The sequence below is a fragment of the Saimiri boliviensis genome, chromosome 11, assembly GCF_048565385.1.
Source record: "Saimiri boliviensis isolate mSaiBol1 chromosome 11, mSaiBol1.pri, whole genome shotgun sequence".
NCBI classification, from domain to species: domain Eukaryota; kingdom Metazoa; phylum Chordata; class Mammalia; order Primates; family Cebidae; genus Saimiri; species Saimiri boliviensis.
In genome coordinates, this window is record NC_133459.1 from 13,233,732 (window position 1) to 13,249,778 (window position 16,047).

Genomic DNA, 16,047 nt, shown 5'->3' on the forward strand with positions numbered 1-16,047 from the left:
AAGGTAATTGAAGGGCAAAAAGACATCCAGGGCTCTCTCAATCACAGCCAGCCAGCCAGCCATTAGGACCAATCCCAAGCTTTGAGATGAGCTCATGAGTCACCCAGGGGGGTGTACCGGGTTCAGTCACCTGACCATCTCAAAACTGTCTGTCCTGGGTCACAGCTGGAGACATCCACATTGCTAAGGGGTGGTGACCTGTATGCCCTCTTTTTTGCACTTTGGACTCTTCCCACATGCTGCTCTTCTCTGCAATCAAAACCCCTGCCTGTGCTTCAAAGCCATCCTGCTCAATGCCATCTCTCAGGAAGGCTTCCCAAGGCTCTGCTCATCAGTTACCTCTTTCTCCTCTTCCCTCCCCATACCCTTCTGCTAGTGACTCTCTCCTGTCTCCAACTGGATGGTGAGCTCCTTCATCATCTCCCACATGACTTAGCAGAGTGACTTTTGTGTGTCAAGCTCTCAGTAAATAATTGGCGAGTTAAAAAAAAAAAAGAAGGGATGATTTCACAGTCATTTTATCCAGTCAGGGTAAATACCCACACTCCTACCCAAGTGTGTAACGATCCCCCAGCCCAGTTATCTTGTAAGCTCAGGTGACTACTAGACATACTGAACCACTTCTGCTGTCCTCCAGGGATACCTGGGACAGGGACAGAAGTTTAAGGGAGCTCCATTGGGTCACATGTCTTTCTCTGATGCCGGCTCAGGTGGTATTTGTCCTGAGAGAATCACAAAGGAAGAAATCGCCACATCTCTAAGAGCAATGTGAGAACAACCGGCCAGGAGAAATGCTGTCGTCATGAGTTTAAAGCTTTAAGACACTTCAGCTCCCATAAATCATAGCATTGCAGGGCTAGACAGACACTTGGAAATCATCCTGTCCAGTCTGCCCATGAAAAAAAATGCATTCCTTGGGGGGGTGCTTTCTCCCACAGCACATTCATTCTGCGGATGTGTGGTCCAAGGTCACAGAAATGGTAGCAGTTCTCGGATCAGAACCCAGCACTCCAGCCCCTACCCAGCATCCACTCAGCAGCTCACGCTGAGCTGAGATGGCCGAGAAAGAATGAGTTACTGTCTCCAGGCTATCCCATGGACTGCAACAGGTGCTATAATTACTTGCCTTCAGAGTAATAAGCCTCTGTAATAAGTATGTAACGTGGAAGTGTTATTCGGCCCATTAACCCTCAGTAAACATTGTCTAGCTGTACTCTCCCAGGCCCAGCCCCTGCTGCACTGCCCATCACTTGGGAGCCTAAGTAACAGCACTTCTTACAGAAAGACAAGGGCCTGCCAGATGTGACTAGATCACAAGAATTATCACTGAACGCTGGTTAAATATAAAAGTAGTTTTTCATGACATTCCCATCTGCTGTGTGTGTGTGTGTGCACGCACGTGTGTGTTTGAAATGTGAAGAATGACAGCAATAATGTTATATAGATAGTCATATGACAATTGTGTGCTGAACATCTACTCCGAGGAGGGCATTGTGAGAGGAATTTTGCTCCAGAAACAATGAAGCCTAAATGCTGCAAGAAAGCATAGTGTGAACACAGTGGTCTGAGACTGCCAGGGAGAGAGCACAGTGAGGTTTCAAAGGGGATAAGGAGTGGGCAGAAGAAGAATCAAATAAGCCTTCAGGAAATTGATGATATTTGAGTGGTTTTTAATTCTCAGACACCTGAGAATTTTTAAAATCAGAAATGGAGAGAATATTTCAAGTAGAAAACATAGCTTGAACCCAGATGTTGAGTTTTAGAAAAGCTTAGAAAATAGCAGACAATAGCTGTCTTATACATATAATTTAGAAGAAGCACAAAAGAGAGGAGAAGGCCAATTTTAGGAAACTGTTAACGTAAGGATATATCATTACAGGCCAATCTCATGTGTTGAACACAGATAAAAAAAATTATAAATAAGAGCAATTTAATTCAGAAGGATATTGAAATAACTACATTGTCACTAATGAGCCTTACCTAAGGAATGCAAGGATGGTATGAAGCTTTAAAATCTGTCATTATAGGTCTAGCACAGTGGCCCATGCCTATAATCTCAGCACTCTGGGAGGCCAAGACAGGTGGATCTTGAGCCTAGGAGTTCAAGACTAGCCTGGGCAACATGGTGAAACCCCATCTTTACCAAAAATACCAAAATTAGACAGTCTTACAACATGGCCTCAAAGTAAATAAACAAATCAAAATTTAAAAACAAATATATGAATATAATTTAACACAGGGATTATAGGAAAAATAACAATATGATTAGTTCAGTAGGTACAGAATCAGTGATTAATAAGCTTCCACATTTATTTATAATTTAAAAAATAAAGCCAAAAGCCTCTTATTGAGCTAGAAATGGGGGGAAAATGCTGCTGAAACCTAAAAAAAATATCATATTGAGAGTGAAATAGGGAAGTCTTTCCAGTAAAGTTCTAAAAGAGGTAGGAATGCTTGCTATCACATTATTATCCAACATTTATATTTGATTTTTTTTGTTAGTTAATACAAGAAAAAGAAAAAATAGACATAAGAATCAAAAAAACAAACAAAAATTTTAGTATTTTCAAAAGTTATGACAATCTATGTAAAAAAAAAAATCCAAGGAGAGGAACATATAAATTTTTGGAACTAAAAAAAACGCATTCAGAGTTCAATGGCTTTTAGTTCTAAAACTTTTAAACACAAAATCCACATTCTCAATACAAAATCCACATTTTAAAAAATCTGTAAGTTTCTATAAGCCAAAAAAATCTTACAAGATGTTATAGGAAAAACATTTGTTGCTCGTTCCTAACAGCAACAAATTTATGAAAGAATATTAATAATTGCTTACACTCATTGAGCTCTTACCATTGTTCCAATATTTGCATTTTCTACCTTGTTTAATTCTCATGGCAAGTTCATAATCTACGCTATCTAAAAATAAACATAACAAAAGCTTTGTAAGAATTTTACAAACAAAATTATAAAGTGTTATTAAAGTGCATAAAGGACTCAGGCAAATGGAAATATAAGTCATATAGTTCGATGAGAAAACTGAACATCTAAATGTCATAAACATAAAACATCCCCAAATTAATTTGTAGATTTATATTTATTTATTTATTATTATACTTTAAGTTCTGGGCTATATGTGCAGGTTGTGCTGGTTTGTTTAGATATATGTGCCATGGTGGTGGTTTGCTGCATCTATCTCCCCATCATCTACATTAAGTATTTCTCCTAATGCTACTCCTCCCCAATCCTCCCACCCACTGCTATTCCTCCCCTAGACCCCATCCCCCAGGTCCCAGTGTATGATGTTCCCTTTCCTGGGTCCATGTGTTCTCATTGTTCAACACCCACTTATGAGTGAGGACATGTGGTGTTTGGTTTTCTGTTCTTGTGTCAGTTTGCTGAGAATGATGGTTTCCAGTTTGATCCATGTCCCTGCAAAGGACATGAACTCATCTTTTTTATGGCTGCGTAGTATTCCAAAGTGTGTATGTGCCACATTTTCTTTATCCAGTCTAATATTGATGGGCATTTGGGTTGCTTCCAAGTCTTTGCTGTTGTGAACAGTACCACAGTAAACATACATGTGCATGCGTCTTTATGTATGTTCTAATCAAAGTCCTGACAAACTATTTAAATGAAACTAGACAAACTGATTCTGAAAATCCCACAAAAGAGTAAACATCTAAGAGTTGCTAAATGAGTTGTGAAAAAAAAAAAGAAGAATCTGTTCTATCAGTTACCAAGACAAACCCTATCATAATGAAAACTATAATGTTAGTACAGAAATAGATTAATAGATCAATAGAGAATAAAGATCTCATAGATAGGCCCAAATGGATATAGAAACTTTTTTTTTGAGACAGAGTTGCCCAGGCTGGAGTGGAATGGTGCAATCTTGGCTCACTGCAACCTCTGCCTCTTGGGTTCAAGTGATTCTCATGACTCAAACACCCAAGTAGTTGAAATTACAGGTGCATGCCACCACATCTGGCTAATTTTTAGATTTTTAGTAGAGACAGGGTTTCACTATGTTGGCCATGCTGGTCTTGAACTCCTGGCCTCAAGTGATCTGCCCACTTTGGCCTCCCAAAGTGCTAGGATTACAGGTGGTAGCCACTATGCCCAGCCTGCATATAGAAACTTAATCCATGATAGAGGTGGCATTGCAAATAAACAGAAAAATATAAACCGTTAAACACCTTTACAAATGGTGCTGAAGTAAGGATATAATTTCATTTTTTTCATATATACAAAGCTAATTGTAATATACTATATATACTATGTATATATATACTATGTATATATACCATATATGCTATATATTGTAGTATATGTTGTATAAGTATATATTGTAATATACTTTATATACTAAGTATATATACTATATATACATAATATATATAGTATGTATATATAGTATGTGTATATATATAGTATGTATATATACACATACTATGTATATATATATAGTATATGTATATATATAGTATGTATATATACACATACTATGTATACTTAGTATTCATAGTGTATACATATATGTATACACACAAAGCTAATTGTAATATACTATATATACTAAGTGTATATACTGTATCTATATATAGTATATATATACTAAGTACATATAGTATATATGTATGTACAAGTATATATATTATATATATAATATATATATTTTTTCTTATATATATTTTTTCTGTTGTCTATGTTGCATTAAGGCAGCTATATATACTATGTATTTATAGTATATTACAATTAGCTTTGTATATACTACATATACTATGTGTATATACTACGTATATATACTATGTGTATATACTACGTATATATACTATGTGTATATACTATGCATGGATACTATGTATATACTATACAATTAGCTTTGCATATAAGAATAAAATGAAACTATATCCTCACTTCACACCTTACCCAAAAATAAAACAGATGGAGCAAAACCTAGATGCAAAAAGAAAACTTTAAATCTATTAGAAGAAAATGTCTTTGAAGCTTCAGGCTCAGGCAAGAGTTCTTAGTAAAGATCCCTCTGCTCCCCAAACTAAAAAAATTCAGCAAATGAAACATTAATGTTTGCTTAATTTCACTTTTATAAGCCTTTTGTGAACAAAATTAAAAGGCAAAACCATAGACTGGAAGTAGCTATTTGCAGCATACAACTGAGTTTGTGTCTAAAATACATAAAGAATTTTCAACATCAATAAGAAAAGGACAAAGAGCCAACAACAAAAGAACCATATGAACAAAATAGAGAAATGACAGAAAAGAAATAAGAAATGACCAGTCTGGTGCACATGGGAGGAGAGCCTCAACCTCACTCACAGTCTGGAATTGCAACTAGTAACCACGAGATGTCATTTCAGAGCATCTGTGGAGGAAAGTTTAAAATCTGATAATACCAAGTGTTGGTGAAGGGTGCATACGCTACTGCTGGAAAAGTATTGAAGTGGCATCATTTGTCTGGGGTAATACCCAACATTCGTTGCCTCATACCAAGGAAATCAATCACACAGACACATCAGTGTGAGGTTAAGAACAGAAGTTTAGCAGGTGGAAGAGAAGAGCTGTCTGTCCAGAGAGAAGTCCTGGAGAAAATGGGTTGCTGCTTCTGCAGTGAAATGCAGGTTTTATAGATGGTGGTATCTGATTTACATAAGAGGCATGAAAGGTTGGTTGGACCAGGTGCGCCTCTTGCATAGCACTCAGAAGAACTGGTTATGACTAGGTGTGACATTTGCATAGCATGGGAAGAAGTTGCTGGCCCTGCCGTAATCTTTTATTATGCTGATGGGTTATCTATCTAGTTGATGCCATATTGCCTGCTTTTTTACTGTACACGTGGTGACAAAGAAAAGGGAAGATGGAGCCTCCATGTTGAACATGCCTGGCTCTCAGGTAGCCACCTTCTATTGACATAGCTGCTGGCATTCACCTGTGCAAGTTTCCAACTTGCTTATCTATATCTGTGCCTCGATTTTTCTGGCTGCTCTTTGTTAGAAAAGAAATGATTTGAGGGCTGTTTTTAGTTAAAAGGGAAATCCCACGAGGACTCTGTTACCCTTACTGTCTGCCTAAATAATTCCTATCTCCCGTATCAGTATGCTGTAACTACAAGCTACCTGGCAGTGCCTTATTAACCAACAACAACAAAAAAATGCATGCACTAGAATCCAGCAATCCCATTACCTGAAACAAGTTCTCCCCCATGTGCCTAAGGAGATGTGCATGAAGATGTTCATTGCGGCATTGTTTACTCTGGGAAAGAAAATGAAAACTTAGAATTGATTAAAATGTCTATAAATAGGAGAAAAGAGCAATGGGCTATATTCATAAGATGCATCACTTAACCCAGTTAAGAGAATGAAGTACTGAAAATTCTCAAAAACCTAATAGTGAATGATAGCAACAACAGAAAGAAATTGTAGAATGAAACGTATATATGCAAACAAAGGCATATATTGTCATTGACATGCATGTATGCAAAAGAATTTTAAAAGTCCACTTGAAGGATACTCAGTAAATTCCTTAAGAAGGAGTGCTGCCTGACACCTGGCATTCTGACACATTATTGTAAAGATGAGTGTGGAGGAAGAGCAAATGTTCGCCCTCCCTGCTGGGAGAGCTCCTCCTGGAATTATACGGCTTTGTGCATTCTTTCTGTAGTCTACATTGCATTAGGGCAGCTAAGAAACATCTCATCTTTGTGTGTGGTGGGGGTTGGGTGATAGCCGTGTGTGTGAATAGACCCACCTCCTGAATACATATACTAAATGCTTTCAACTCGGAACTTTGCATACTGCTCAGAGCAGACCCAGGCTATGTGTTGTCATAACAACACACTCAACAATTTGAAATGCAGATTCTCCCTCTTTTGCTCTGATGGAAACTGGTGAGGAATGCAAGATACTTTGTATGGGGCATGAGCCTGTTTGAGTTCAAATGTGGTATTAGAATTCGTTGTATGCCCAGTGGAGAAGAAAATGTGTGATTTATAAAGCATCTAAACCAAGCAATCACATAGATTTTCAGAAAGTCCTGTCCATTCAGATTATAAAGTTTTGACAATTAAAATCCACTTTAAGTCTTGGCAGCCCTGTAAGAGTAGTTTTGTGTTGTGTTGGAGAAGAAATGGGAGAGGCAGTGGGATAAACACTCTGGCTCTAGAGTCCAAAAGACCTGCTTCACCACTTCCTAGCTGTGTATCATTTGGGCAAGTTACTTACCGTATTAGTCAGCACCTTCCAGAAAAACAGAACCAATAAAATGTGTGCACATATCTGTGTGTTTATACAAAGACAGAGAGGGAGAGATTTATTATAAGGAATTGGCACTCACAATATTATAGAGGCTTACAAGTTCCAAAGATCTTCAGGGTGAGTTGACAAGCTGGAGACCCCAGAGAGCCCATGGTGTAATTCCAGTTCAAAGACCAGCCAGCTCAAGACCCAGGAAGAGCTGATGTTTCAGTGTGAAAGCAGACAGGAGGCATTTTCTCTTATTTGGGGGAGGGTCAATATTTTTGTTCTATCCAGACCTCCAAGGAATTGGTTGAAGCCCACCCACATTAGCGAGGCCAGTCTGTTATCCACAGTCTACTGATTTCAGTGTCAATCTCGGATGGTTAATGTGTACGCAAAATGAGAAGGAATGATTAAGGCCTATTCCACAGTACACAACAGGGTGACTATAGTCAATAATAACTTCATTGTATACTTGAAATAACTTAAAGGATGTAATTGGATTGTTTGTAACTCAAAGTATAAATGCTTAATGGGATGGACACCCCATTCTCCACAATGGGCCTTTTTCATATTACATGCCTGTCTCAAAATATCTCATGTATTCCATAAGTACATACACCTACTGTGTACCCACAAAATTGTTTTCAAGAATTTTTTAAAAATAAAAATAAAAATTACATTTAGAATACCATCAATCAACAAGTGGATAAAGAAACTGTGAGAGATATATATATATACACACATACACACACACACACACACATATACACACACACACACACACACGATGTTATAATACTCAGTTATAAAAAGGAATGAGTTAATGGCATTGGCAGCAACCTAGATGGGATTGAAGACTATTATTCTAAGTGAAGTAACTCAGGAATGGAAAACCAAATATCACATGTTCTCACTCATAAGTGGGAGCTAATCTATGAGGACGCAAAGGCATAAGAATGACACAATGGACTCTGGGGACTCGGGGGAAAGGGTGGGAAGGGTGTGAGGGCTAAAAGATTACAAATTGGGTTCAGTGTATACTGTCTGGGTGATGGGTACACCGAAGTCTCACAAATCACCACTAAAAAACTTATGTAACCAAATACCACCTGTTCCCCCAAAACTTATGGAAATTAACAAATTTAAATGAATGAATGTAAATCCCATCCTAAAGCACCCTCTCAGAAATAGCCAGAATAATGTTGGACCAAATAGCTGGATGCCCTGTGGCCCAGTCAACTTGTTGTGTTGGCGCATAAAATGAGCCATCACACTCACGCTCTCTGTGTCTTGGTTTTCTCAATTGTAAAAGACAGCTAATAATAGTAGATGGCTTATAGGCCTGAAGTGAGAAATAAATAAGCTACTACACATAAAGTGTGAACAGAAGAGCTGAGACTTAGCAGGCACTCAATAGCTGTGTACCAAATGAATTTCTAGTTTTTCGAGTCATCTATGAGTACCCCCAAAATAGATCGCTTAGTTTGCTTGCTTTTATGCTTTATAAAAATGGTAGCTTCAGAGACTTGCTTTTGTTCACTCAAAATTATACAAGCAACATTTGTATTCAGATACTACTGAGACTATTCATCCCGTTGATGGACATTTGGGTCATTCCTCATTTTTCCATTTTCAGCAAGGTTCCTGTGATTTTTTCTCTTGTCCATTGCAGCAAAGACTCACCTCTGGGATTTTCTCTAGGACCTGGGAGAGGAATTGCTGGGTCATAGGATAGACAAGTATTTAATTTTACAAGGTCAAACTCAATTATGTCCCAAAGTACTCAGTTTGTTGAATGAGACAATAGTGATCAGATATTCTTCTGCTGGTCATTAAAAGAAGTTCTTATAAAGACTATCCAACAGGCAAAAGAATCTTGTCATGTTAAATGGGGGGGAAAGTGGGCATGTAAAGTTAAGTGTGATTGTAGCTCCATAGAAAAGAAGGGGGGAGGCAAAGCTATATAATATCAGAGTTGCAAGAGAAAGCATGGACAGGGTGTGAAATCAGACAGATCTGGGGTCAAGCCTCCACCTGTCCACCTGTGAGACCTTCAGCCAGTTTCCTGACTCCTCTACACTCATGTGATGTTATTTTTAAGTGAGAATCATCACACCTAACTTAGATTGTTGCATAAATCGTTACCATGAATATAGCAAATTCTCAACATGTACCCCAGAACCTAAAGAACAATTAAAACAAAAAGATAATGAGATAAAAAGGAGGAAAAAGGGCTACCAAATATTAAATGAAATTTGAAATCTAATGATTACACGCAATGTTGGCATTGTTTTGTATCCGAATTTTACAAAATTCGGGTGAAAAGACATTTTTCTTTTTTTCTGACAATGCACTCATTTGACTGTGGATTGGGATTAGATACCCCAAAATGTACTGTTAATTTCATTCATAATTATATTTATGTAAGAAGATAACCATAGGTTCCAGAGATGAATATTAAAGTATCTAGGATCAAAATGATACGAAGTTCGAGAGCTGATTTACAATGTTTTAGCAAATATAAAAGAAGGCAGGTAAATACAGCATGTCTAGTTAAACTATGACAGGTTTCTAATGCTAACGATAAGTATGTGGGAATTCATAATGCTGATCTCTCTGTGTGTAAGAAAATATTATTGAAAAAATCCAAGTTTAAATACATAGTTTTCTTTAAAGCCCATTTTTCATGCATCACCTTTCAAAACTCACAGCCATTCTTTATGCATACTTTGACCACCACGGTTTTGTGTAAAGTCATGTGTATCAAAGGTTGTATAATTTCCAGTCCCTAAGCCACTGTCACTTACCTAATGGGTGCAAAGAGCTGTAGAGAATAATAAATGAATTAGAAACTCTGAAAAAAACACATATGTGCATCTGAATGATTACTGAGGCTTGTGGTAGGTCTTCAGTTATGAGTGGTTCGGTTTTTCTACTTTTAGAGCTCCTGGAAAGTGATTATATTGCTTTCAAAATGGGAAAATCAATTTGTTTTTTAGACATTTCATTATTTGTTACTTTATGTGGGTTCCTTATGCTACTTTTATTTACTCACACACTTCTCAATTCAATTTATCACATCTGTGGGGAGCTGGGTGAAGTGATTGGCTTTAGTTAAAGCAGGCAGCAGGTACCTGATTCACCAGAGGGCTGCCTCTCAGGCCAGATTTTGCACAAGGTGAGACTGATCCCCAGTTAGGACCTATTCAGGTAAGAAATCTCTTGATTTGGTCATAACTAAAAGTCCTCTCTGTAAATGTTTAAGTTTTCCCATTTTTGTTGGGGTCTGGATTTTCTGAATATTAGAGTTTATGCATGAGAAGGAGGAAAGGATTTAGGCCCATGAGCCAAGAGGGAGGTATCTTTCAGGTTTTGAAAACATCACAGCCTAATTGCAAATCTGTTCTGGGCATAGAGGGAGTCTCTCGAGCATCTGCAGCTTTGGTGTGCTCCTTCATCCTTCTGGTAAATACTCACTATCCAGCACTGTAGATGCCACAGTTACAGAGGAGGGAAGGCCAGATGTGTTCATCAGCTTGGACTGCTATAACTAAAACCAGAGGCTGTGTGGTTTAAACCACAGACGTGTATTTTCTGACTGTTCTCAAAGCTGGAAGTCTGAGACCAGAGTATGGGCCTGGTCAGGTTCTGGTGAGGGCCCATTGTCTCTCTGTGTCCTCATACAACAGAGAAAGAGAACAAGTCCTCTGATTTACCTTCTTTTAGAATACTAATCCTATCAGATCAGGGCCTCACCTGTATGACCTTAATTACTTCCGTAGAGGCCAAATATGATTGTGTTTGGGGTTAGAGCATCAACGTATGAATTTGGGGGGAGAGGGGACACAATTCAGGCTGTAGCCCCAGATAAGGTCCCTGCGTCATCTATTCTAGAGGGTATGACAAACCACAAACAGGTACACAAATAAATAATCAAGGCAAATAGGAATCATGATCAGTTCTATGAAGGAAATGAAAAGGATGGGATAGAGAATAATGGAGATGGGGGTTGTTTTATGGAGATGGAGTCAGGAAGGATCTTGCAGAGGAGATAATGTTTAAGCTGGGATCAGAGGATGGACAAGGGCCAACTGTGGGAAAACATTCCAGCGAGAGGAAATTTTTTCGGTGCAGAGCCTTTATTCAAGAAAGATCATGGTGTGTTCTGAGAACTTTTGGAAAGGCCAGCATGGCTACTGTGGGGTGATTCAGAAGACAAACCTCTTGTACAAACAGCTACAAATGCTTGACAAAATACAGCGGGCATTACTTTAAATGCATAGATGAGCACTCCAGAAAAAAAAGTTATTCTGGGAACCAGAAACAAAGGAGGAAGTGAAAAGCCATCTTGATGACACAGGGATTAGAATTTTTAATGCCTGGAAAGGTAGAGAGATTGATGTCTTAGACTCAAGAGAAATGAATATATTCACATGAAGCCAGAACTCTGGGAGGGCTAATAATAGCAACGCTGTGAAAGGGTGGATGGAGGAAAACTACCTGCCTGTCCAGGAAGACACCAAGAGCACTTGAGTTATTAATGTAGATTCTGTTAAAACAAAATAATTCTCTGAAAATTCATACCAAGAACTTGATCTCACATAAGCTAAAATGTATACTACCCACACTACCCCAGAAGCCCCAACTTGAAAAGGAACTTAAACACTGGTACCAAACAGTAATATCTATGGGGAACCTATAAGATGCCAACACAAAACAGCCAGAGAGACATACACCCTCAATCCAGGACACACAAAATTCCCGTAGATAAAACCCTGCCGAAAATGAGCTTTCAATCTCAAATTACAAATGTACGAGGAAAAAGTTCACCATGTGCAAGAGTCAGAAATTACAGCAAACTGATGGACTAGACACTTCCTTTGAAAACTCCTAACAAAAGAACTATCTGAAAGACAATACTTTTAGAATAATTATAATCATAAGCTGGACCATTGAAAAACAGAATATAACAAATACGCTAAGAGAGAAAGTAGGACAGATTTTTAAAAATAACAATCAGGTTTCTAGATTAAAGTCATAATTAAATCAAAACTGTCTGATGGTTTGAATAGCAGATTAATCAGATATGAAAAACAATCAGCTGGAGGACAGATATGAGGAAGTTACTCAGACTGTGTTTCATAGAATTAAAAGGCAAAAAGCATGAGAGATCAGTTAAATAGAACAGAAGATTAATAGGAAAAGTCCAATTTATTTATTTATTTATTCATTTTGAGACAGGGTTTTGCTCTGTCACTAAGGCTGGAGTGCAGTGGCACGATCATGGCTCACTGCAATGTCTGACTACCAGGTTCAAACAATTCTCGTCTCTCAGCCTCCTGAGTAGCTGGGACTACAGGCGCATGCCACAATGCCCAGCTAATTTTTGTATTTTTGGTAGAGATGGAGTTTCACCACGTTGGCCAGGCTGGTCTTGAACTCATGGCTTCGAGTCCACCTCTGTCTCCCAAAGTGCTGGGACTATAGGTGTGAGCCACCATTCCTGGCCCAATTTACTTTTTTTTTTTATTATTGCATTTCAGGTTTTGGGGTACATGTGAAGAACATGCAAGATTGTTGCATAGGTACACTCGTGGCAGTGTGATTTGCTGCCTTCCTCCCCATCACCTATATCTGGCATTTCTCCCCATGCTATCTCTCCCCAACTCCCCACTTCCTACTGTCCCTCCCCTATTTCCCCCCAACAGACCCCAGTGTGTGATGCTCCCGTCCCTGTGTCCATGTGTTCTCATTGTTCAACACCCATCTATGAGTGAGAACATGCGGTGTTTGATTTTCTGCTCTTGTGTCAGTTTGCTGAGAATGATGGTTTCCAGGTTCAACCATGTCCCTACAAAGGACACGAACTCATCATTTTTGATGGCTGCATAGTATTCCATGGTGTATATGTGCCACAGCTGGGAATTTTCAGAATGTAGATGATGGACATGCATAGTAGGTTGAATCGTGGCCACCCAATGACAGCAAGTTCTAATCACTGGGACAGTTAAATGTTGCCTGATAGGGAAAAGGACCTTCTCAGGTGTGAAAAAATTAACGATCTTGAGATGGAATTCATATCCTGGATTACCCAGGTGGGCCCTGAATACCGTCACAACTGTCCTTATGAAAGGAAGGCAGGGAAGATTTCACACAGACACACACAGAGGAGAAGGCAATGTGAAGGAGGACCCTGGAGAGATTTGAAAATGCTGGCCTTGAAAATGAGGGTGATGTGCTTAATAATCAAAAGATGCCAACAGCCACCAGAACCCGAAAGAGGCCGGGCACGGATTCTCCTCCAGAGCCTGCGGAGGGAGCACAGCCCTGCCAACACCTTGATATTGACCCCAGGACACTGACTTTGGACTCCTGGCCTCCAGAACTGGAAGAGAATAAACTTCTATTGTTTAAGCTGCCAAGTTTGTGGTAATTTGTTTCAGCATCCTGAGAAAACAAACACAACATATATGGATAGATTGAGAATGAACATCAAGTTACGGGAAGGATAAATAAAAATAAATCTACAGCTAGACACACTCCAGTGAAATGAGAGAATGCCAAATACAGAAAAACAACCTTGAAAGCAACTGGAAAAAGTACAGGGGCAATGACCAGAATGACAGCATGTTTTTCAAAACCTTAAGGTAGCCCAGAAGACAATGGATAATGTCTTCATATGGTCTACAGAAACAAATTCTCATTCAGGAGTGAGGGTAAAATGAAGTCATTTTTCAGGCAGGCAAGGCTGATTTTTTTTGTGAGACCCAGTCTCTCTCTGTCACCCAGGCTGGAGTACAGTGGCACGATCTCTGCTCCATGCAACCTCTATCTCCCGGGTTCAAGCAATTCTTCTGCCTCAACCTCCCAAGTAGCTGGGATTACAGGCATGTGCTACCATGCCGGGCTAATTTTTGTATTTTTTAGTAGAATGGGGTATACTAAAACATGGGTTTCACCATGTTGGCCAGGCTGGTCTTGAACTCCTGACCTCAAATGATCTGCCTTGGCCTCCCAAAGCACTGGGATTACAGGTGTGAACCACAGTGCTCAGCTGGCAAAGCTGAATTCACCATTAGTGGAACTTGTTGAAAGAGCTGCTTCTAAAAGGTATATGCACTTCAGAAAGAAGAACGTACAACCAGGAAAGACACAGTGATGTATGGGAAGAAATATTAAGTAATGAAATGAGAAAACGTGCGATTCAATAGAAAATCAAGCATGAAATGTACAGAACAATGAGTATAATAAAATCATGAGTTGGGACCATATAAAAGGTGAAATGAAAACACCAGACAGTAATAACAAGTAACATAAGACGGAAATCTATGGATTAAAAAGTTCTGGTCTTCTCATTGTTCAGAAGTAGAGGTACTGGTTAATTTCAGATTTTATAAAGTAAAATAGACACATTTAGAGAAATTTGACCAATACAGGAGGTCACAGGAAAGAGGAGGAAAGCGTACGAAGGAAACACGTGACAGAGAGCAAGTGCAAATTAAGACTGGCAAAATAAACCTCAGCGCATCAGTGCATAAATCTCAGTATGTCAAGTATTACACAAATGTAAACAAATGAATCCCACCATTTAAAAGACAACTTTCTTTTTTTTTTTTAGACAGAGTGTTGCTCTGTTGCCCAGGCTGGAGTGTAGTGGTGCGATCTTGGCTCACTGCAACCTCCACCCCCCGGGTTCAAGCAATTCTCCTGCCTCAGACTCCCGCGTAGCTGGGACTACAGGCACGTGCCATCACGCCCTGCTAATTTTTTTGTGTTATTAGTAGAGATGGGGTTTCATCATGTTAGCAGCTATTGTCTCAATCTCCTAACCTCATGATCTGCCCATCTCGGCCTCCCAAAGTGCTGGGATTACAGGCATGAGCCACAGCACCTGACCCAAAAGACAGAAGCTTTAATGAATGAACAAGTTCTATATTCTCTATGCTTTTATAAGAACAACCAAAATAAAAGTACTTAGATATGTAAGAATTAGAAGGAGAAAAAAACCAAAACTTTCATCGCTTACAAAGTTATCTGCATAGAAAACTCAAAGAATTGACATACAAACTGATAAAACTAAACTGAGAATTCAGCAGTTTTGCTGAGAATGAGCTCAAATATACAAAAATCAATTGTATACATTAGGTAAAAAAAATTAGCTCATGTAGTTTTAAAAAGGTACTATATGCACTAGCCATAAAAACTTAAAGGTATCGAGGAATAAACTTTTATGGAGATATGTATGAAACTTTATTAAAATACATAAGCAAAGAGAACAAAATCTAGAGAAAGGAAGGGCTGGGTGATAGTTCCTGTTCATTAGTACAAAGAATCAATATTATAAAATGAAAATACTCCCAAACCAGTCTGTAAATTTAATATAATGCTCATGAATAGAATTATAATAATAGAATTTTTCATGGAAGTTATATTTGCCAAAGCAAGGACCCAAAATAATTTTTAAAAAGAACAGTATGAGGAGGAGACTTTCCTGCCTGGATATCCAGGCATCATAAAATTGTAGTCATTAAGACAGTGTGATATTGACTCAGGAATAAACAAATCAATCAATGGACTGAAATGAATGCTCAGATTTAATCCCATATATAATATATAAAATATATAAATATATATAATATCACACATATATAATAAGTTCTTTGTATTTTTATATATCATGTATAGGATTAAATCTGAGCATTCTATTTTCATTTATTGATCTATTTGTTTATATATATAATATATTACATATATATGCACTTAATCTATGATAGAAGTGACATCATAA

At 38.4% G+C, this 16,047-nt stretch overlaps 1 protein-coding gene across 2 annotated transcripts in view; it reads left to right on the forward strand.

Annotated features, from left to right (window-relative positions):
* The window catches only part of KAZN (kazrin, periplakin interacting protein), a 1,256,655-nt gene that overhangs the window by 514,909 nt on the left and 725,699 nt on the right, over positions 1–16,047 (forward strand). The gene's annotated exons all lie outside the window — the stretch shown is intronic.